The following is a 21,615-nucleotide window of genomic DNA, read 5'->3' on the forward strand; positions in this document are numbered from 1 at the left end:
TGAGCAAACAAGCCTGGCTGTGACCCTTCTTTTCAAGGTCTACTGTGCCTGACATATAAATAGAAAGGAAAGGCCCAGTTAATTTTTTTTAGTTAATTTACTTGCATTACACTTATTCAATTCCAAGCAATCTTACTGAGTTGGGCCTCACTTTAAAAATTTATTTTAAAAACATTTTCCTGGCCAGGTGTGGTGGCTCATGCCTGTAATCCCAGCACTTTGGGAGGCCGAGACAGGAGGGTTGCTTTAGCCTAGGAGTTCAAGACCAGCCTGGGCAACATAGCAAAACCCCATCTCTACTAAATTTTTTTTTTAAGTATCTAGTCATGGTGTTGTGTGCATATGGTCCCAGCTACTCGAGGGAGGCTGAGATGGGAGGATCACTTGAGCCCAGAAGTTTGAGTCACTGTAGAGTGATTCGTGACTGTGCCATGCACTCCAGCCGGGGTGACAGATCTTGTCTCAAAAAAATTTTTTTTCCAAAACTTAGAGAATTTTTTAATAATGGAAGAAATTATCAGTGGCCCAGATGAAATCTACAGAATTCCATACTTCATTGCTGCTGTTTATAATATCGTAGGGAGGGGGCGTATAAATGAAGTGTGTGGTTGATATGGTTCTATGTAAACTACTCTACTTGGAACAGGGGGATGAGTGAAAGGAGAATATATTCACTGGATGCCCCGGTCAACTTAAGCAAATGAATAGAAGAAAGGAAAGATCTGGAGAGCATAAATGTTCACTGTGGTTCCATGTTCTTAGATTCCCTTTCCTTCTTTTGCACATGGATCCTATTTACATATATTTTATTACATTTTTTATTACTGCTGTAGCAAATTTCCACAAATTTAATGACAAAAAAACCCCCACAAGCCTCTCTTTTTACAGATCTGGAGGTCAGAAGTCTAAATCAAGGTGTCAGCAGGACTGTTCTCCTCCTGAGGCTTTGAGAGCAGAATCTGTTTCTTTGATTTTTTTTTCAGCTTCCAGAGGCTACCTGTATTCCTTTCCTATGATCCTTTTCTCACCTTGTCATTCAAACTTCTACTACTGACTGACCCTCTTCCTCCCCTCTAACAAATACTACAAAAGATTACATTGGGTCTAACAGGATAATCCAAAATAACTTTCTCCTCTAAATACTCTTAACTTGATCTACACATTCCATTTTACCAGGGAAAGAAGCATATTCCCAAGTTTCAGGAATTCAGACATAGACATCTTTGGTGGAGGGTGGGGGGGCTACCATATATATTGATGTAGATATGGTTTTATGTTTTAGATTGTACTGCCTCCCTATGAGTTTCTGTTTTCCTGGCTATGGCCTTGGTCCTCAGAATCTGTTCCCATCTTTGAGAATCCCACCTTTGAGCGTGGCATATTCCCACCATAATATGGACTCCACATTTCTGTCCTGTCCTGATAAATTGGTCAGTCCATTGTTTTGCTAAGGGTGTGCCACTTTAATGAAACCATATTAACCTGATTGAAGAAGAATCTTGATATAAGCTTAAAATTAAAACAATAATAGTTTAATAATGGCACAAACTAATTTCAAAGTAGTTAGAGCGACAGTTTTTCCTTGCCTTTTCTGATTCTCACTCTTGAATTTGGAGGTGAAAGTGGGTGCATCTTTGGTTGTTGTCCGTGGTCCTGAACTATCCCAGATACTAAGGTTGTTTCTCTTGACCCCTGAGACACCAGGAACTGCTGTTCAGTTTCTCTGTCTTGTTTAGAAATTCCAAAGTAGGTGAGAAAAGTAGATAAGTCTGTGAACAGAGCTTAGTGCCTGAGCATTAAATGGATACAGACTGTTGGAAAGGCATAGCCCTTGACACATCACCAGGTAGAAAACAGAAAACATTTCTGACATGATTTTTAAATAATTGAAACTGTAAAAACATTTCACAGTTTACCATGTTGTAAACATCAAATAGCTAAGCAGTATAGGAAATGTGTGCATCGAACAGTGCAAAGGATGTGCAACCAAAACACAAGCACTGAGCAAGAAAGATAGGGAAGATGTAGTAATAAAAGGATCATTATTAGTTGAATAGCAGAAAAACATTTAGAGTTGGGTTTTTTGTTATTTGCTGGAAAATACTACCTTATGTAATTTATTACTGTATTTTTATGTCATACATTTTTGACAGTTCTGTCATGTTTTTGGAAGTTAGTGTCACTGTCTACTCCTACCCCACCATACACACGCGCACACACACACACACACACACACACACACACACAAATACCATCACCACACATCATGGGAAGCTGGTGGGGAATATGCCATTTCATTAATTTCTCCCCAAGCTTCATCCCACCCCGTGAAACACAGACCATACTTTTGATACCTTCCCATATCTTTAGTATTTATTATGCATTAGCTCTTCATTTTCTAAGGGATGGAATGGAATGGGAATTAGGAATGGATTTGGGGTATCAGATGTCAGTGATTTACATAATTGTGTAGGAAAAACTACAGATTTCACCAAAACCAGTGATTACACATTTTTGTTTCAGCTAATTCAGAATTTCAATGAGGCATGAGAATGGAATATGGGCCAGGAATGTCTGCTGCACATATTTTTGATAATTAAAAACGAGGATAGCAGTCTTTTTACATGTTGATAAGGTTAATCAAGGCAACGTCATTGCAGTTGTCAAAAAATCCTGATTATTCTCCTGCACTCCATTCATTGTGAATCTTTGCTTTGAACACAGGGGAGCTTCTGGACCTACAGGTACAACTATAATCTGATTATGTGTTTTTCTACTTGAAGAGACTATGTTTTTAACTAGTAAGGCTTAAGACAGATTTCAGTTTTTATTAATTCTCAAGATTAAGAACAGATAGTGGCAACATGTCATGAGTTTCATTAATGCAAAATGGGAACCAAAGTTTTGTTCTTATTTTTAAAAATAATAGTGATAATAATAATATAACTAGGCAGTAAATAAATAAAAAATCTGAATCCAGAGCCCTTTGTTAAGTAAAACATAACAGAAAGAAATCAGGGTAGATGCCGGCCAACATTCGGATTAATAAAGTATGAATGTAACACTCTTGCATGCAGATTAGCAAGAATTAGCAATCATATAGATGAGTATAGTAAGTTTTAACCTATTTGCTGTTACCCTCCCAATTCCTATTTTGCTCAGGGCACACCTCCATTTTACAACTAGTTAATAAAGAATACTATAATTTAAAGTTCATGTTTCTATGGTAACAACCAATTATAAATGCAATCTGAAGAGATGGAAGGAAGCTGCCAAAACTCTTAAGGAAAAAAAACATGATCTGGGTTGGCAACCCACAAGAAATGTTGCTTGCTAAGGGCTTTTGCCAGCTTCCCCTAGCATTGGCCTGCAAGTTTATATCTGAACAAACATCTTGCACCCATTTTCTAAGCACTGCATCTGTAATACATTCTAAAAAGATAATTGTGTCTGGGGCTCAACATATGTGATGGTGAGGCAGGAAAAAATTCTCACTTTTTTTGGTATAATTTCTCGCATATGTTTCTTATAACTTCATGGCACCAACATCAACACTAGAGAGAGAAAAGAACCTTAAGTGGGCTAGCTTTTTCCAGAAGCATATTCCTAAGTTTTACCTTAAATATTCTTATGTTCATTGTTTATACATAACAATGGATAATGGTAACATTTATGGAGATAATAACTATAGAACTTAAATAAAATGTTAGCCATCAATTGGGAGTTTTAATGTTTAACATATGTATACCTGATTACATATATATCTTAATATAACACTGTGATTACATATGTGTCTTAATATCTTCTTCTTAATCACTCTGTATATGATTGTGCTTTGTTTTCAGGAAGCTCAATATGCACACATAAGGCATTTCCAAAATAGATGAATTAAATTGAAGATAATTCATGTTAAAATATATTTCACATTCATTATTCCATGCATCTTATTAACAACCTAGGGAGAGAGGATGTTTTCATTTCCATTTTACATATAAAGAAACTGAGAAATGGAAAAGTTAAGGACTTACTGAAAGTCACACATTGTTAGTAGTGGAACTAGGGGCAAACCCCCACCTTGGACCTCTAGATCCAGCATTGTTTTCACTATACAATATGACTCCTCCACTAGCTCAAAATTAAATACACCGGATATCAAGCTTTATTATATCAAATAATGTAGCATTTGAATCTTAACTCCAAAAAGTGTTTATGCTTGAAACTAACCAATTGGTAATATATGGATAACGTATTCCCTATCATCTACCTGTGTCTTTCTCTTAGTTGTAGTTAAGTGACTGGAAGGCAAAAGAGTGAAACTGACAATGATGGAAATCACATTTAATTAGCATGAAATGGTAAACAGCTGCTATGTTCAAATCTTCCTGTTATGAGATTGTCAGACTTATAAAATATTATCCACATGGCGCTGTTTTGAACAGTGAAAGAGAAGTTGAATCAAAATTTAAAAGCTCAGTGCATAGAACTTTTGGGTCCTAGGAGACACACAAGAATTTCCCTTTTAAGGAAATTGGCTACGTATTGTTTGCAAACCCCTATTCTGGTAAAAAAAAAAAAAAAAAAGTAAATTCCAGTTCCAAGGTTGAATAACTTTTTTCTTAGATTAGAATGGTACTCATTTGAGCAAAAAGCACTACTATTACATGTGATCTAGGACAATACTAATTTATCTTCTCTATGGCCATGTTGAGGAAAGTGGAAAACAAATCACACAGTCCCACTCTCCACATGAACGCCAGCAATCAGCTAAACATAATAAACCTGCAAGAGAATATTTTTATATTGTCAAATTTGTTTATTTCCCAAAATATGTATTTTGGAAAAAGGTATGTATTTTGGTTACCTATATTCAAAATTAGTCAGAATTCATAAGAGCTATCAACAAATAACTTAAGCACATTTCCTCTATTTTGTACCTCATTAATGGGAAGACATCATGGTATAAAGTAAATTCTTGGGTATCTAAGATGCTCAGAAAATGTATACTTTCTCTATAATAAGGTATCATCAAAGGCTGTTTCTAGTTAAAGTCCTGTTGCATTTTGAACTCCCCCTTTCAAATATTTTTCACTTTCTTTAAATCCCCAACTTTGTTCCTATCTAAAGATATGACTCCATCTCTTATTTTACTGAGAGAATGGACTCCATCCTTTCTATCTCAAATTTCCTGCTTCTCAACATCTCTGGCTTGGGGCCTTCATTCTCTTCATTTGTGGTACCATAGTTCTCAACGCTGGGTGCACAATTAAATAAAAACCTGGAGAGCTTTGAAAACAAATACTGTTGCCTAGGCACCCTCTAGACTGATTAGTTAAGAATATGGTTTGAGGACCACTGACCTGATCTTTTCCCCTAAAAGAAATCCAGTTATTCACCTGTGGTCAAGGTCCTAAGTGAGAAGGCATTGATTCACCACTCTTTCTCATCTCCATCGTTTTTCTTTTCCACTTTTTCTCATGCTACCAAGCAGCTCATTTCATCACATCCTCAAAAATTAGTCCAAGAAGGATCTTTAAAGGGAGAGAGAATCTCCCTTCATAGAACACAGGTAGTTGTCGATGCTCCCACGAGCCTTCTTATCCAGTTGCAATGGCTTAACAAAGCCATACTTCCAGAAGCCAAATAAAACCAAAGATACATTAGCTGGAAATAAAAAATGATCATGAAATTGATCATGAAAGGATAATCTTGCTAGGGATAATGTGTTTAATAGCAGAGCACCTTCTCTCAAGATAAAAACATGTGGTTTCTTACTACATTTATGTGATAGGAAATTCACTGTAAGAAATTATCTTTAGTCAACTTTGTTGCTTTTCTCTTAGCTAGTGAATAAAAACCTTATTTACTGATAATTGTCATTACAGTAGATGACATATACGCTTAGGATGGGTATTTCATCTTGAGCAGAGTAGACAAGCCATGCCATTAAACATGTAAAAGAGTGGCTTTAAAAAAAGTGGATCTCATGGAAGTGGAGAGTTTCAGAATGGTGGTTACCAGAGGCTGGGAAGGGAGGTGAGGAAGGAGGGATGAAGGTAAGTTAGTTAAGGAGCACAAAAATAGTTAGATAGAAGGAAAAAGTTCTAGTACTTAATAGGACAGTAGAAAATTTATAGTTAAATATAATTTATTATATATTTCAAGGTAGCTAGAATAAGAATTATAATGTTCCAAAGATAAAGAAAATGTTTGAAGTAATGACTATTCCAGTTACCCTAATTTGATCATTACATATTGTATAAATGTATTGAAATATCACATGTACCCCCAAAATATGTACAACTGGAGTATATAGATGAAATTTTTTAAAAAGCTATCAAAAAAAGAAATGGAAAAGAGTGACTTAGCAGCAGTTATTATCTTGTCTCCAAGAGTTGACTTTTCAGAGTTGTGGTTCGGTTCACAGTCATTGGTTTCCATGCCTTTCCGAGTTCTAAGGAAAATCAGCCGTGGCCCATTAAAAAACCCTTCATATCACTTTGATAAAATTTTACATGCATTAAAATAATTTTGAGGATATTTTTGGGCAGTTTAAAGTCTTTTAGATACAGTCAGCAAATTAATGGCAATATAGTAAGTTTTTGATTTATAGCTTTGGCCTAAAAGTCATCATGGAAAATCTATTCTGTGGCAGAACTCAATGAGCACTTTATTTCAAAAAGCAATTTCATTTTGAAGATAGAACCACTTACTCTTGGAATACTTGTTTTTCAGCAAAGATTTCTGAAATTTCCGTTTATCACTCTGCTCTCTCCAAACCTAATCACCTTTACCTCATTCCAGATGTCCCACTTGTGTTTGTCAAAAATGGATTTGAAAACTAATTGCCACATCATGTGGGTATTGAATATGTTAAGTGATTTCTCTTTGGCCAGTCCTCCTTTGAAACATGAAGGGGCAAAGGAAGTCTGAGTCTACAAAGGGAGCTGAAGGGGAAGGGCAGTAACTGGATCACAGTTTGCACGGCTGTGTCTATATATTTTTTTCACTAAGAAAAGAGCAAGATTAGTGGTAAATATCCAGTATATAATCACTCATTTGAAGTAAAAGGCTAAAAGTTGCCTATGGCAGCTTGTTTACATTTACTGAACTGAAGGAAACCATATTTGTGTTACTGGAAGGAACCCCAGGTAGCACCCAGAAAAAAGAAAAGCAAACCAAAAAACCCCACTATACATATATATTTTTTTACTTTGCAAGCTGATCAAACTCCACCAAATCAGAATATGTCATAATTTGAATTGGAATTGCCCAAAGATTACTGACTGTATTTTAGGAGGTGGGAAAAAACAGAAAACAATTTGTTAGGTAAATTTGACCCATAAACCAATTTCAAGGCTATTAAGAATTAGGAATGGATTTTAGTGGCTTGACACAGCCATATTGTTTAGTCAACAGGCACTTCTAAGATATGAGCTTAGGGAGTCCTGTGTGCTTGTCAAAGCAAGTGGAGTAAAGGTTCTGGGAACCTCTGGGAATGGTTGGAATTCTCTACAGAAAATTAAGATGATGTTTAAATTCAGCCTTTTCAAAAACTTTACCCTTTACTCAACCTAAATTAATGCAGTTTTACTATTCTGAAGAATTAAGTACAGAAATGTGTGACCTGAGAGTTAGCATGCAAATAAACAAACCAGAGCAGGCATTGAGTCAGATATTTGGCCACCACCAAAAGCTGGGTTTGCCTTTGCTGTGCCACACCACACAGCCAGGAAAATTCTGTTCTTTCTGGTGCAGAAGGCTCTAAAGAGGAGGAGAACTCTGATTCCATTTATCTTGATATTCTAATTGTAAAGTTTGTGATCTCATTATCACTGCCTTAAACTTCTTGGCCAGGCGCTATTTCTAAGATATGCTGTGGATGCAGTTGTGACAGTGATTCCCAAGGCCCTCTGCTATCATCTCTCTCTTTAGGTACCACGATGGTCCCGTTTGAGGAAGAAGACAGAGGACCCGAGGATGGATTTGTCCAATAGAAATTGGAACTTAGAGTTTACTTGTCATGCTTGAATATGTTAAGAGAGGTTTTACTGCTCTGAAGGAGACTGAATTTGTGATAAATAGAAAAATAATTGAAAAATTGAAGCAAGTGATAAGAGAGAAATTTTTTAAAAGTTCAAAAAGTAAGAAGCAGTCATGGTACACCACAGTTTTACTTATGAGTAAGACTTGCATGCCATTGGATGTTAGTTTAACCATCCCCACCCCGAAGAAAAAAAGGTCTAAGTACATTGGGAGGATGGGGAAAGGAGAAATTGTGTGTGTGTGTGTGTGTGTGTGTGTGTGTGTGTTGGGGGGTGTGTAGTATAAGAGTAAAATAGTATATTCAGTAGTAAGAAGCCAGTGTCAGTGCCTGATATTGAGAAATAGAGAAGTACTTTCTGAGCATGTTCTTTAGAGGTGAATCAGGAGATTTCTTTGGGAGAGTTTCAAGTGGCTGCCTCTGGGGAGAAAAGGGAGCATTCAAGCTTTTAAAGTATTTGCACCATACTTTGATTTTTTTAATAAAAAATACTTTAAATGTAAATGAGAAACCAGGAAGTGGAAGCAATATGCATAGCTAGACCTCTCTTGATAAGTATTGCTATAAAGGAGAGTGTAAAACTGGGGCAGATGTTGAAGAGAGCTGAGGAGTTGAGAGAAGACCTTTTCAACTTTTTAAAAAAATATATACTTTAAGTTCTGGGATACATGTGCAGAACGTGCAGGTTTTTTACATAGATATACATGTGCCATGGTGGTTTGCTGCACCTATCAACCCGTCATCTACATTAGGTATTTCTCGTAATGCTATTCCTCCCCTTGCCACCCACCCACTGACAGGCCCCTGGTGTATGATGTTCCCCTTCCTGTGCCCGTATGTTCTCTTTGTTAAACTCCCACTTATTAGTGAAAACATGCAGTGTTTGGTTTTCTGCTCCTTTGTTAGTTTGCTGAGAATGAGGGTTTCCAGCTTCATCCATGTCCCTGCAAAGGACATGAACTTATTTTTTATGGCTGCATAGTATTCCATGGTGTGTATGTGCCACATTTTCTTTATCAAGTCTAACATTGATAGGCATTTGGTTTTTTCCAAGTCTTTGCTATTGTGAATAGTGCTGCAATAAACATGTGTGTGCATGTGTCTTTAGAGTAGAATGATTTATAATCCTTTGGGTATATACCCAGTAATGAGATTGCTGGGCCAAATGGTATTTCTAGTTCCAGATCCTTGAGGAATTGCCACAGTGTCTTCCACAATGGTTGAATTAATTTACACTCCCACCAACAGTGTAAAATTGTTCCTATTTCTCCACATCCTCTCCAGCATCTCTTGTTTCCTGACTTTTTAACAATCGCCATTCTAACTGGTGTGAGATGGTATCTCATTGTGGTTTTGATTTGCACTTCTCTAATGACCAGTGATGATGAGCCTTTTTTCATATGTTTGTTGTTTTCTTAAGTGAGGAGCTTAAAGATGGTGTTTCTTGGTGACAGGAAGGAAGAGTGTAAGTGGAGCTATTGATAACGCAGGAGTGACAGAGAAAGATCTAAGGAGCAACCTTTTTGAGACAGTAAGGAGGGATGAAATCCATAGCCCAAGTGAAGGCATTTTCTTGTGAAAAGTTGAGGAATATTTTCTCCATTTTAATAGCCGAGGTTGGGATTGTGGGGGTGGCCAAAGGGTGGGAGATGTTTGAGGAGAAAGGGCACAAATAGTGGAAAAGTAAATCTAGGAAATGAATTTTCCTAAATTTATTTAGTAGAATGGCCAGGCCATTTGAGACTTTATTTAACAGTTGCAATAATAAATATAAAGTGACACCAAACAGCTGTGTGATTTTCTCCAGCAACACCAACTGGCCAATGTGCAAGCAGAGAGCGGGTAGGAAGTTGGAGCTATGAAATTTGGGGGTTTGACAGGTGAACCCACAGCAGAAGAGAGAAGCAAGGAAGTTGAAGATTTTTGCATGAGAACGACTGTGATGGTGGACGTGGAAGGTAGGTTGGAAAAAGAGGAACTGAACACGGGTGGTGGAGAAATAGTGAGAAAGTGGCAGGGTGAAGACCTGAGAATGTCAGCAGCAATGAAGAATGGGAACCATGGCACTGTCATAATTTCCGGCAAGTGCACTGGGCAGCTAGGAGGTGAGGCAGGGACCTGCATGGTGCAGTTCCTGGAAATGAGAAGGTCCTGGGTGTGACACTGAGACGAGATGCCTAAGGCAGAGTGGAAGAAAGGGCTGTCGAAGGTGACGTCAAGGTCAGGACACTGGATATTGACATGTTAGAGAATGATCATTGTAAGCCACCCATGAATGAGATAACCAACATGACAGCAATGAGGAGGAGAGAGGGTGATATAAATGGTGCATCAGAGCCTCAAAGGAGTAAGACACTGCAAAAACAAGGAGAATAGGAGGTCAGAAGGAGTAGCAAGAAAACCAAGGAGGGTACCTATCAAACCCCAAGCCCTGAGGTTCAGGGGATACCCAAGAAAATACATTGCTCCTGGAGAGGGCTGTAGAGGAATGAGTGTGCTCAGAGGACAGGTCTCAGTTAAGGCATAGAGGTGAAGGGAGCATTCAGAGAAATAGGGAAGTAAGGATGGGTGCTGGATTATTGATATTATTGATTGAGAGCACCAGAAAGCATAATGGGAAGGCTTAGAGAGGAAAAGAATGGAGTTTTGGATCAGGATGTAGATGTATGGGAATGGGAATGAGGGCTCTCACAGATCTCACAGGAAACTTGCACTTTTGGCAATGGGCCAGGTAAACATGGATGTGGGGCATGATGAATGACTTCTGAGAGTTTCCTATCAGCAGGTGAGCACTCAGGTCTAGCATGGTGGCCCCAATGAGTGAGCTTGGTGATGTGGCAGTGACTGTTTCCCTGGCAGCCTACATTGCAGTAGTTCTGGGTGGCCACATTCTCTGTCTCTCACAGTAGTTATTACCATTGCTTTGGTCAAGATTATCTTAAAGAGTATAGTAGTGTAGTGCTTCGTGAACATGAGAGGAAGGGCTATCACAACTCTTGTTGGTCACCTGGGGCAAGTCAGGCAACTCTGTGAGTATCAGATTCCCCATTAGACAAAAAAAAATTAGCCCTGTACGTCCTCTTCAGGTTTGAATTTTTGTTATTATGACATTAAATATATGCTGTTAGGTTTGTAGCATTTTTAAGTGAAGGATTTGGGCCCATATTACATGGAGATGTTTACTGAGATTGGATTTATAAAGAAGCACATTTGCTGGACTTCCATTTTTGACAGATGTATTATGTTGAAATTAATAATTTAGAGAATATGTAAGAATATTGATATGGTTTGGATATCTGTCCTGCCCAAATCTCACGTTGAAATGTAATCCCCAGTGTTAGAGATGAGGCCTAGTGGGAGGTGGGTCGGGGGGCGGATCCCTCATGGCTTGATGCTGTCACTTCATGAGACAGGGGTTGAGTTCCCAAGAGATCCCATTGCTTAAAAGTGTGTGGCACCTCCCCACCCCCCTGCTCCTGCTCTCACCATGTAACATGCCAGATCCTGCTTCACCTTCTGCCGTGTGTAAAAGCTCCCTGAGGCCTCCTAGAAGCTGAGCAGATGCTGGCACCATGCTTGTACAGCCTGCAGAACCATGAGCCAATTAAACCTCTTCTTTATAAATGACCCAGTCTCAGATATTTATAGCAGTGCAATAACAACCTAACACACACACACACAAACACAAAATTAGCTTCTATTTCACTAGCACAAGATTCTATATGTGTGTGTATGTGTTCATATGTCACTGCCATCATTTTTAAAGGTATTCCTTTTCTTTTGTGTCTCCATTCATCTGAGGGTTGGGTGTAGCTATTTTCATGAATCAGGTCTATACTGCAGCCTAGGGCATGATGTGCCAAACTTCTGTCTAACTAGCACGAGACTCTGTGCAGTTATCAGAATTTCAGAAAAACAGCTTATGATTACAAGGTTAAAAAGAATCACTGCTTGGCCTTCATAACTTCCCATTGCCACATGTATACATACGTTGCGTGCTCTGCATCGCTCTGACCAAACGGCTGTCGAGGCAACACAGGAAGCGAGTGAAGCTGGGAGTGATCTCCTGCAGCAGGTCTTCAGAAGACCTATTTTCTCTTGTAGAGGTTTCAGGGGCACTTGGTTAATGTGACCATGATACACATTCACGTGTGCACACCTACACACAGACACATACACCCCACTGTGGACATCTCACAATATAGGACAGGCTTTCAGCAACAACTGGGTCACCTTTGCACCCAGTTGGTGGTTATAAACTCAGACAAGATACTTTGAAGTGTTTTATACACGGAGGAAGAGAGCAATAGTAGGAGAATAGTGCCTTCGACCTTTCTGTGCTTTCAAGCATGTAAGCCAATCACCTCCCTCCTCCATCCCCAATTAAAGGAAAAAGATTAGCCCATACATGGATGCTTGAATTCTCTTAATATTAAAAGTCACATGTGTGATGTAAATAAGATGAAAAGCGATGTGGATTACCCCATTAGAAACGGAGATGAACTAGCAGCTGGTTGCATGAACGTATCAAAGAGCCTACTGTCCCAGTGATAATTCTTGGACAAAGCAGTTAGGACATTTTCCATCAAATCCTTTTAAGCCCCCTCGCAGTTCAGTTGCATCTGGCACGCATTGTGCCTGTTGTCTGCTATAACTTTGCAACACAGTGAAATCCCCGGCTTTGACTGCAGCAGCATGTGGCTCTGAGTGGCATCTGTAAAGCAATGGCACTTCTTAATTTTCATAATAAACAGAAAATACTTTATGAACAGTATTCAAATTGGAATGGCTCCATTTATCTAATTGGGCTAGACTGTCATCATAAAGTGAGTCCTTGAGCAGAAAAAAGCAACACACAAAAATGGCTTCTGCTGGTGACCTAATTTTCTAAATCATTTCTTCTGCTAGTGCAAGTGCTACTAAATATATTGGGTCATCACAAGTTCCACACTCCAGGATAGGCGTTTCTACCAGTGGGTGAATTCTCAGTAATCATTGTACTGTTTTGAAATTAAAATTAGATGGCATTAGAGAGCATTGGTGAGGGGGGTGTTTCCTCCTTCCCTCCCTCCCTCCCTTCTTTCATTCCTCCACAGAACAAAATAAAAGTGAAATATTATAGAACTTGCCATGATTGGGAAACCAGTAGGTAGAACTGGAATTCAACCTAGGTCTACCACTGCCTGGATTTCACTTAAGAAATTTTAGAGTATCATTGTTCATTATATTTTTTGATGTTTTCTATTTCTTTCATTGCCTGTTTCCTGGCAGAAATGCCCTGAGAGTATTCGAAACCCTGTCAGTCCTTGATATACTTGCAGTCCCAACTGCCTGTTCTTTTCTGGGAGGCTCATTCAATGTAGAATAAAGTCAATTGGCAGAAATGTAATAGTACACCAGGGAGCGATTGTGGTTTAACATGAGTTTGATATAGTTAGTAAAAAGTGAATTAGAATAGTTTGTAGATACTTTTAAACCTGTGCTCAAAGGTATTATTTGATTAAATTTAATAAAAAAATTAATTACTTAGTATGTATAATACGTAATGGACTTACAGGTACGGGTGGATGCAAAGATGGGTGTAATGAGTGAACGATGCCTCTTCCTTCCAAAGTCATGTCCATAGTCTCATCACCAGAATCCATGACTGTGACCTGATTTGCAAAAAGATTATTTACAGATGAAATTAAATAAAGGATCTCAAAATGAGATCATCTTGGATTATCCAAGTGGGCCCTAAATCCAGTGATGTGTGTCCTTATGAGACCCACACAGAGGAGAAACACATGGAAGAGAAATCTATGTGAAGACAGAGACAGAGATCAGAGTGATGCAGCCACAAATCAAGGAACAGCTGGGGCCACCAGCAGCTGGAAGAGGCCAGGATGGATTCTTCCCTAGAGCCTTCCCAGGGAGTGCCGCCCCACCTTGACTCCAGACTTCCGGCCCCCGGAAACTGTGAGAGAGTACATTTCTGTTGTTTTTAAGGCACCAAGCTCGATATAATTTGTTATGGCAGCCCTAGAAAATTAACAAAGTAAGTAAAATCAGTCGGCATTGAAGAGCTTGTAATATATGATATGTGACAAACTGCACATGCTGAAGTGAAAGTATTAAAAATATAGACGTGAAGGGGAATTAATTTCAAACAGAACTGCCTGGAAAGGTCTTTTAAGGAGGTATGCCTTGATCAGGGCTTTAAAGAAGATGAAGGCAAGCCGTGCAGAGATGGGCCAGGAGGAGATTTCAGGGAGGTCAGCAGAGCCATGACAGAGGAGGATTCAGGGATACTATTGGAGTGAATCTAGTTCTGAGAAAGGAGAAGGTATGATCAAAACAAAGTCTAATATCACAAGAAGTTTGATTGTGGTCAGAAATACAGAGAGCCTGAATTCGGTCAAATAGAGAGGTACTCTGTTGTTAGCTTTAAATTATGGAGAAACCTACTCTTTCCATCTTCCTCCATCTAAAATTACATTTAAGAGATGGATTCCTGAAGAATTACTGCAAGGAAAGAAATTAAATTTAAAGAGGAAAGAAATAATTTCAGGGATGTTCTGAAAACTCTATAATGCCTTGGACATGCCCTGGTTTGTAGTATTTAACATGTGGTCATTTCTATTTATGTGACTGTCTTCATTCCTAGTGGCCTACCTGGGCAGGAAATGCATCCTGTCTTAATTTCCTAGGGCTGCCACAACATATTACCAGCAACTGGGTGACTTACCATGATAGAAATGTATTTCTCACAGTTCTGGAGGCTGGAGGTCTGAACTAAAAATGTCAACAGTGCTGTGCTCCCTTTGAATGCTCTAGAGGAGATCTCTGCTGCTTCCTGGCTTCTGGTGGCTCCTGGCAATTTATGGCATTCCTTGACTTGCAGACCCTTACTCCAATCTCTGTCTCTGTCTGCACATGGCCTTCTTCCCGGTGTGTCTCTGTGTCCTCTCCTCCTCTTCTTAGAACACCTGTTATTGGATGGAGGGCCCAACGCAATGGAGTATGTCCTCATCTCAAGCTAACTAATTATATCTGCAAAGACTCCGTTTCCAAAGAAGGTCACATCCTGATGCTCTGGGTGGACATGAATTTTGGGGGAGTACTATTCAACCCACCACTTAGCCGGTTTATGTTTTAACCCATAGAGCCTAGCCTGGAATTTGACATAAAATTGTAACCTCTCAATTTTTGCTGAATACAGAAGTGGATCTGCAGTGCCCATGAATGATGTGGCATTGCTAAAAAATAAACCATGGGAGAGAAAACAATGGAAGAAAAGGGAATTGGGAAAGAGAAAAGAAGCATCTCAAATTTTGCTGGGAGATATAAATCCAAAGTTTGTGTCAGGGCCTATAAGGGCTTATTAGATTTGGTCTCAGCCTGCCTCCACCTCCTTGAACCTTAACCTTCTTCCAGCTTCTGTAGGTCCTATGCCCTTTGCTGGAAACATCACTCTCCGCATTCTGTACCTCACTCACTCCAACATTCTTCAGCTCCTGGCTTCAAGGGCACCTCTTTTTTTTTTTCTTTGACGGAGTCTCACTCTGTCGCCAGACTGGCAACAGAGTTCAGTGGTGCGATCTTGGCTCACTGCAAACTCCGCCTCCTGGCTTCAAATGATTCTCCTGCCTCAGCCTCCCAAGTAGCTGGGACTACAGGCATGCACCACCACACCCAGCTAAGTTTTGTATTTTTTTTTTTTTGAAGGAGTCTCGCTCTGTCGCCCAGCTGGAGTACAGTGGTGCGATCTCGGCTCACTGCAAGCTCCACCTCCCGGGTTCATGCCATTCTCCTGCCTCAGCCTCCCGAGTATCTGGGACTACAGGTGCCCGCCACCGCGCCCAGCTAATTTTTTGTATTTTTAATAGAGACGGGATTTCACCATGTTGGCCAGGATGGTCTCTATCTCCTGACCTCGTGAACCACCCACCTTGGCCTCCCAAAGTGCTGGGATTACAGGAATGAGCCACCATGCCCAGCCAATGGCACCTCTTTAAAAAGGTGACATCTCTGCCAGTGCTCTACAAGACCTCATACCTTTTTTTTGTTGTTAGCAGCCATCAGAGTTTGGAATAATGTTTTTAATAATATAGTCATTTTTGTGTCTCACCCTCTGCCAGACCAGCAGTTACGTGAAGACATGCTCACTGCAGTCTTTCCAGCCAGGGTGTTTGATAGGTCCTTCCGAATAACAGACTTTCAGATAGTTTAAGACTATTACCATGTCTAACCTCAGGCTTTTTCCATCTGCACAGCCCACCTGCCCTTTGAGGCAACCCCATCCTCTTCTCCACCCCATGTCTGCTGAGCGTAAAGGCAAAGCACAGACACAGGGCAGCGTTCAAGGCAGTCACCCACGACCACACGGGCTGGTGTTCAGGCTGTTTGTCCTCTGATTCCATCATTGTGAACTCCTGACTCTACCTTGAGATCACAGCTTTGCACCCTCCTGTAGGCTTGCACTTTCCCCATCCTGCAAGGCTCTCCAGTTCTCTGTAGACCCCGGTGTAACCCACTCCTTTGGTTCCAATCTTCTTCCCATCACTTCAATTTGGAGCCAATTCCCTGACTCTGTTCCTATGGCTGTGGCCAGCTCTGGGGCAGATAGTGTGGGAGGCAGAGTGGACCAGGGGTGCTGTAGGAAGATCATCACACCAGGCTATGAATTGCTTCCCTGGGCTGATGACTCACCTCTCAACGAAGGCCTTCTAAAGCACGATGCTTACAATAAAATGCATGTGACCTGCCTGGGTGAATTAGTGAGGGGCAGATTCTGGACCTTGAATTTGCCCTGATGCTGCATAGGCCCCCGTGGCCAGATCTTCCAACACTGCTTGTTCCTATTTAGTTTACCTTCCACTAAAACCTCCAAAATCATTTCCACACTGATGCTAAATTATATTTCTCCCCAAACTCATGAAGCTAGGTATTTTTAAGTATACAACCTGATTTCAAAATTTAACCCTACTAAATTTTATGTTGTTACAGTCAATCTATCCTTGCAGTAATCTGAGATTGTGTACATGATTTTTAAAGAAAATACTAGAGTCTATCTAGTTATAAGGATGCTGGTGTCTCTTAGGTAGATGGAAGCTTTCCTCTGAGCACAGAATCTGGAGTCTGACCACCTGGAGTTCAGTGATGCTTCCTCCGCTTTGCTTGTCTGATGTTGGTCCCTTGTTCAACCTCTTTGTGACTCAGTTTTGCAACTGTAAAATTAGAGAGTAGAGTTGTCATGAGCTTTAACGAGGTAACCCAGGTAAAGAGCTTAGTGAAGTGCCTAGCGAATTCTTCCTGCTAAGTAAATGTGAGCCATTATTCTGACCACCATTTATTATTAAAGCCACCCACGCCAGCATTTTTCTCAGCAAATCGTTTTGTCAGAGGACTGCAAACCTAGTCATTGGCCAAATATTAGGTGCTAAAGAAAACTTCCTGTTATGAAGATTCCTCTTTCCCTTACAAATATATACATCCTTTTAAAAACAATGTAGTGGTTGAGAATCTGTAATGCACCTGATGTTTAGAGCAGCTTCCCTGACATTTATTCACTGACCCCAGGTGGAATGATGGGCATCGGTCTTGTCTTTAAGAGACAAAAGTCAGGAAACGGGGACACGGAAGGGAAACACTGCATTTTCCAAATGTGAGTCATGGACTCAAGATGTTAATGAGCTTTCTGTGAGAATGGTTCTCTGAAGACATCTGTCTGGAAGATAAGATTAAATAAAATTAAACAGGCTTGTAGTCAAGCTTCTTAAAGTCCTTTTGGTCATGGGAAGTCCGTGAGTACCAGTGCCCTTCTGAATGGGGTGGCCTGGTAGGGTAGACAGAGTATGGGCTGTGTGGCCAGGTACACCTGTTCTAGCCTCCTTGCTAGGTCAGTGAGTTGTGTAAAAGGGGGCGGGTTATTGCATGTATCTAAGCCTTATTGTCCTCCACCCTAAATTGGGTATAATACCTGCTTTGCAAGATTCTCCTGTGGATTACAGATGACTTATGTTAAACCTGAGCACAGTGTCAAGCTCTTACTTAGTAGGTATTCTATACATGGTAGGTAAACTTAGTATTCTAAACTGCAATCAGGATCTCAAATAAACCTATGATAGAACCTAACACGTTTAATTCTGTGGTTCTTTGTTTCAAATTTTCTGTTGTCTTAATGCATTATCTTCTCTCCCTGAAGAACTTGGTTTTGATAACTCAAATAAAAACTGTTTCATGTCCACTGTACGGCAGCTACATGGGGTGTATGTGTAATCGTGTATCCAAGAAGGAAATATTACATATTTCATGCTTCGGGTGCCACCTAGGGTCCAGAAATGATGTGCATGTATAGAACATTTAAACAGGGTAATTGGGAAGAGTTTACCAGGGACTTTTACAAAGTTGAAGACAGAGTTAAGAAGGACCCTAAAAGAGATGGGAAGTTCCCTGGTGGGTAGCTCCTGGGCCTGACAGGACAAAAGGAGAGATACTCCTGGGGCACTAGCCAGAACTGGGAGAGGGCGGTCACTGTCTGGGGAGAAGACTTTGTGTGGCAGAGGAATGGCTGACTTGGGAGATGCTGGATAGTAAATACCCTGACTTCTCTCTTCTCCTTCCCAGCCTGTTTCTGCTGGGCTGCCCGTTACTCAGTTCCAAATAGGAGCCAGAGAGCAAAGGAGCCTTAGTTGTATATATTAATGTAGCCCTTAGAGATCTGGCTGCTGGGCTCCAAACAGGGTACAGAAGGTTCCAAAGGGGATCTGCTGGAACAATCGCAGAAGCTGATTCCAAAGAGTGTCCCGTGAAAAACATCCATTTAATACCCACATTGCAAGCACAACAAGTATTTTTGTTTAATCCTTAAGGAGTGAATCACTGTGTCATCTTGGAGCTTTACCAATAGCAAACCACTGTGATGTTATGATAATGACCAGAGCCCACTCAATTTTATATATTCCTAAAGGCAGGAAAAATAACAGGGAAATGGTATTATAATGCACCTGACGTCGTAGCTGTCAAGCATTGTGTGTTAAAGCAAACTCTTCTGGACCTCATGATTAAATGATGCCATGGAGTATCTTCCCAGGGGTTTAAGAGGAAGCAGAAACGAGGGTATTTTCACATTACTTGTCCTTTCTGTTTGATTCACCATGGATTCATTGTGAACCCAGTTAGTCATGTGCTGGTGGATAACCCAGCAAGATGTATTCCTCCTCATTCCAGCCCATCCTTTCAAAGGTAAGACTGTGCCATTTACATCCATAATGCATCCTGGAAAACGTTTGAAAGCTCAATGTCTGAACGTCAAGCAGTTGATTTTGTATTAATTCATGTGGGGTGAGGGAAGGCAGTATTTTCATTCCCAGGGATTTAAACAGTGTGATGAAATATCTAAAAGCAGTGATGTTGGAGTTACCTTTCAGGAAGGTAAAGACTTTGACAGGGTTCCAATGAGACCTAGACAGAAGGCGTCCGGCTTTCTCCAGGGGTCTGGAAAACTGACTCAAGGACCCTGCTTTGTTCATGCTCTACAGCACCACCTCCCTATCCTCAACTCAGCTACAGGACCAGCTGGATGGATCCATGAGACTGTCCTTGGTGCCTGCAGAGAAGCAGTAGAGGGATGAGGCCCCCTCTCCTGCCACAGTAGCATAGACCGAGTGTCCCTTAGCTGACAGTACCCTGATGCTCACACCAGTGGGGTTCCCAACCCTATAGTCCATCTTCTGCGGCACCTGTAGTCTAGCTGGATGACAAAAGGGAAGAATCGAGGAGAGGGGGAGTCAGACCAGGAACTGTCATGGGGGAAGGGGAAGATTAGGTAGGAGAAAGTCTACTTCCAAGCCAGCCAACCTTCAACCTTCCTGTGTGTGCAAGCTGCACGCCTCTGGGGACAGGGAAGGGAGGGGACCTGCAGTGCCTTCTGCAGCTGGCAGATGGAGGAGCCTTCCCCTGGTGCAGTGCGGTGCCACCATGTTGTAGCTGGAAGTCCTGGATCCCCAAGTGAGGAAGTGTCTTCCTCTCCTAGGGCCGCTGTACCAAATTACTGCAAATGTGGTGCCTTGAAACAACAGAAGTTTATTCTTTCATGGTTCTGGAGGCCAGAAGTCTGAAATCAGGTGTCAGCAGGGCTGTACTCCCTTGGAAGGGTCTGGGGAGACTCCCTCGCATCTCCCAGATTCTGGGGACTGCGGGAGTTCCTGGCTGGAAACTTCAAGGCTTCTATCATTGCCTTGTCCTCACACACTTTCTCCTCCATGTCTGTCCTCTGGTGTCTCTTATAAGGATACTTATTATTGGATTTGGGGCCCATTTGGATAATCTAGATGATCGTATTCCAAGATCATCATTTTAATTATATCTGCAAAAAACGTTTTCCAAATAAGGTGGCGTTGCTAGGTTCAAGAGGTTAGAACATGAACATATCTTTATGGAGGCAACCCACTGTGGGTAGGAACACAAAAGCCCTGGGTGCAAAGGTGTTTTAGTAGTTTAGTGCACTGTATAGTAACTTAAGTTCAGACCTGCCTAGACTGATTTCTTATGATAATAATTTGTTCATTTATTCAACAAATACTTGAGTGCCTCTTAAGCCAGATTCTAACAGACACTGGGTATAGAACAGTGAAGAAGATGAATTTGATATCTGCCCTGATTGTGGCAGAGTTAGAGTTTCTGCAGTGTGTTGTCTTACATAAAAACACAGCAACAACACAACTACAGCATGAAACTTTAACGACTTTAAATCCCTAGCCATGTGCGCCTCTCCCATGTTATCCTGCCCACACTATGCACACACTTCATCCTGTTTTCACTTCAGTGGCAACGCATTTTTGGAAACAAAGTTCTCTCGTGCCTGTGACTGCCAAAACCTGTTCTCATCCAGATAAATCAGTCACTAGGTTTATGATGCCATCTCGTTTAAGCATATTTGCATCTTAGCAAGGAGCCACAGCAAGGGGATAAGCATTCTCTTCTATGGAGTGTAACACAAATGTTATCTCTGTTGGCTAAAAGCGGAAAAGACAGTCTACTTGTACTCCAGAATGCCTTTCTGTACATTTGCACCAGTTCCATAGAAAGTTTTTAACACTCAGACTGTTTCCATAGTATTTTACATTGTTAATCATTTAATCAACTGCAGTGACATCTCCTGGCTGAGATGAGAGATTACTGGTAGACATTTTTTAAGGGAATTGAAAATTACAACAATGTTAAAGAAATAAAAGAAATTATGTTTGCCAAATGTTTTTGTTTTAAGGCCATCAGCATTTTATAGGCTCCTATTCTAAGTACCCCTAAGTTCAGAACAACAAATGACTGAAATTTTAAAAGGTTAGAATTAATAGTATCTCCCTTGACTTAAGATGAGTAAATAAAACAGGAAGAAGTGTTTTAAAATTGGCAAACTCTTGTGGGAAATACTGCCAGAGCCTTATAAATGGGGTAGTGAAGGTTTTTTGCTCACAGATTCTGGGGCTTTCTCTTATCTTTGAGCGTGAGTTGGGTGAGCAGCTTTGTGAACAGTATCTTTCATTTTATCTTAACAACTTTGGGATACAAGGCTAACCAGTGATCACACAATT

The 21,615-nt window shown here is 40.5% G+C and overlaps 1 protein-coding gene and 1 long non-coding RNA gene across 3 annotated transcripts in view; both read left to right on the top strand.

Annotated features, from left to right (window-relative positions):
* The window catches only part of FBXL7 (F-box and leucine rich repeat protein 7), a 433,105-nt gene that overhangs the window by 273,155 nt on the left and 138,335 nt on the right, over positions 1–21,615 (top strand). The window lies entirely within an intron of this gene.
* The window catches only part of LOC134730366 (uncharacterized), a 197,594-nt gene that overhangs the window by 156,999 nt on the left and 18,980 nt on the right, over positions 1–21,615 (top strand). Inside the window, exon 2 of the long non-coding RNA XR_010112107.1 lies at positions 1–21,615. This exon is cut by the window's left edge and continues 99,995 nt beyond it; it is cut by the window's right edge and continues 18,980 nt beyond it. This is a non-coding gene — a long non-coding RNA (uncharacterized LOC134730366).

This window comes from Pan paniscus, chromosome 4, assembly GCF_029289425.2.
Source record: "Pan paniscus chromosome 4, NHGRI_mPanPan1-v2.0_pri, whole genome shotgun sequence".
Lineage (NCBI taxonomy): Eukaryota > Metazoa > Chordata > Mammalia > Primates > Hominidae > Pan > Pan paniscus.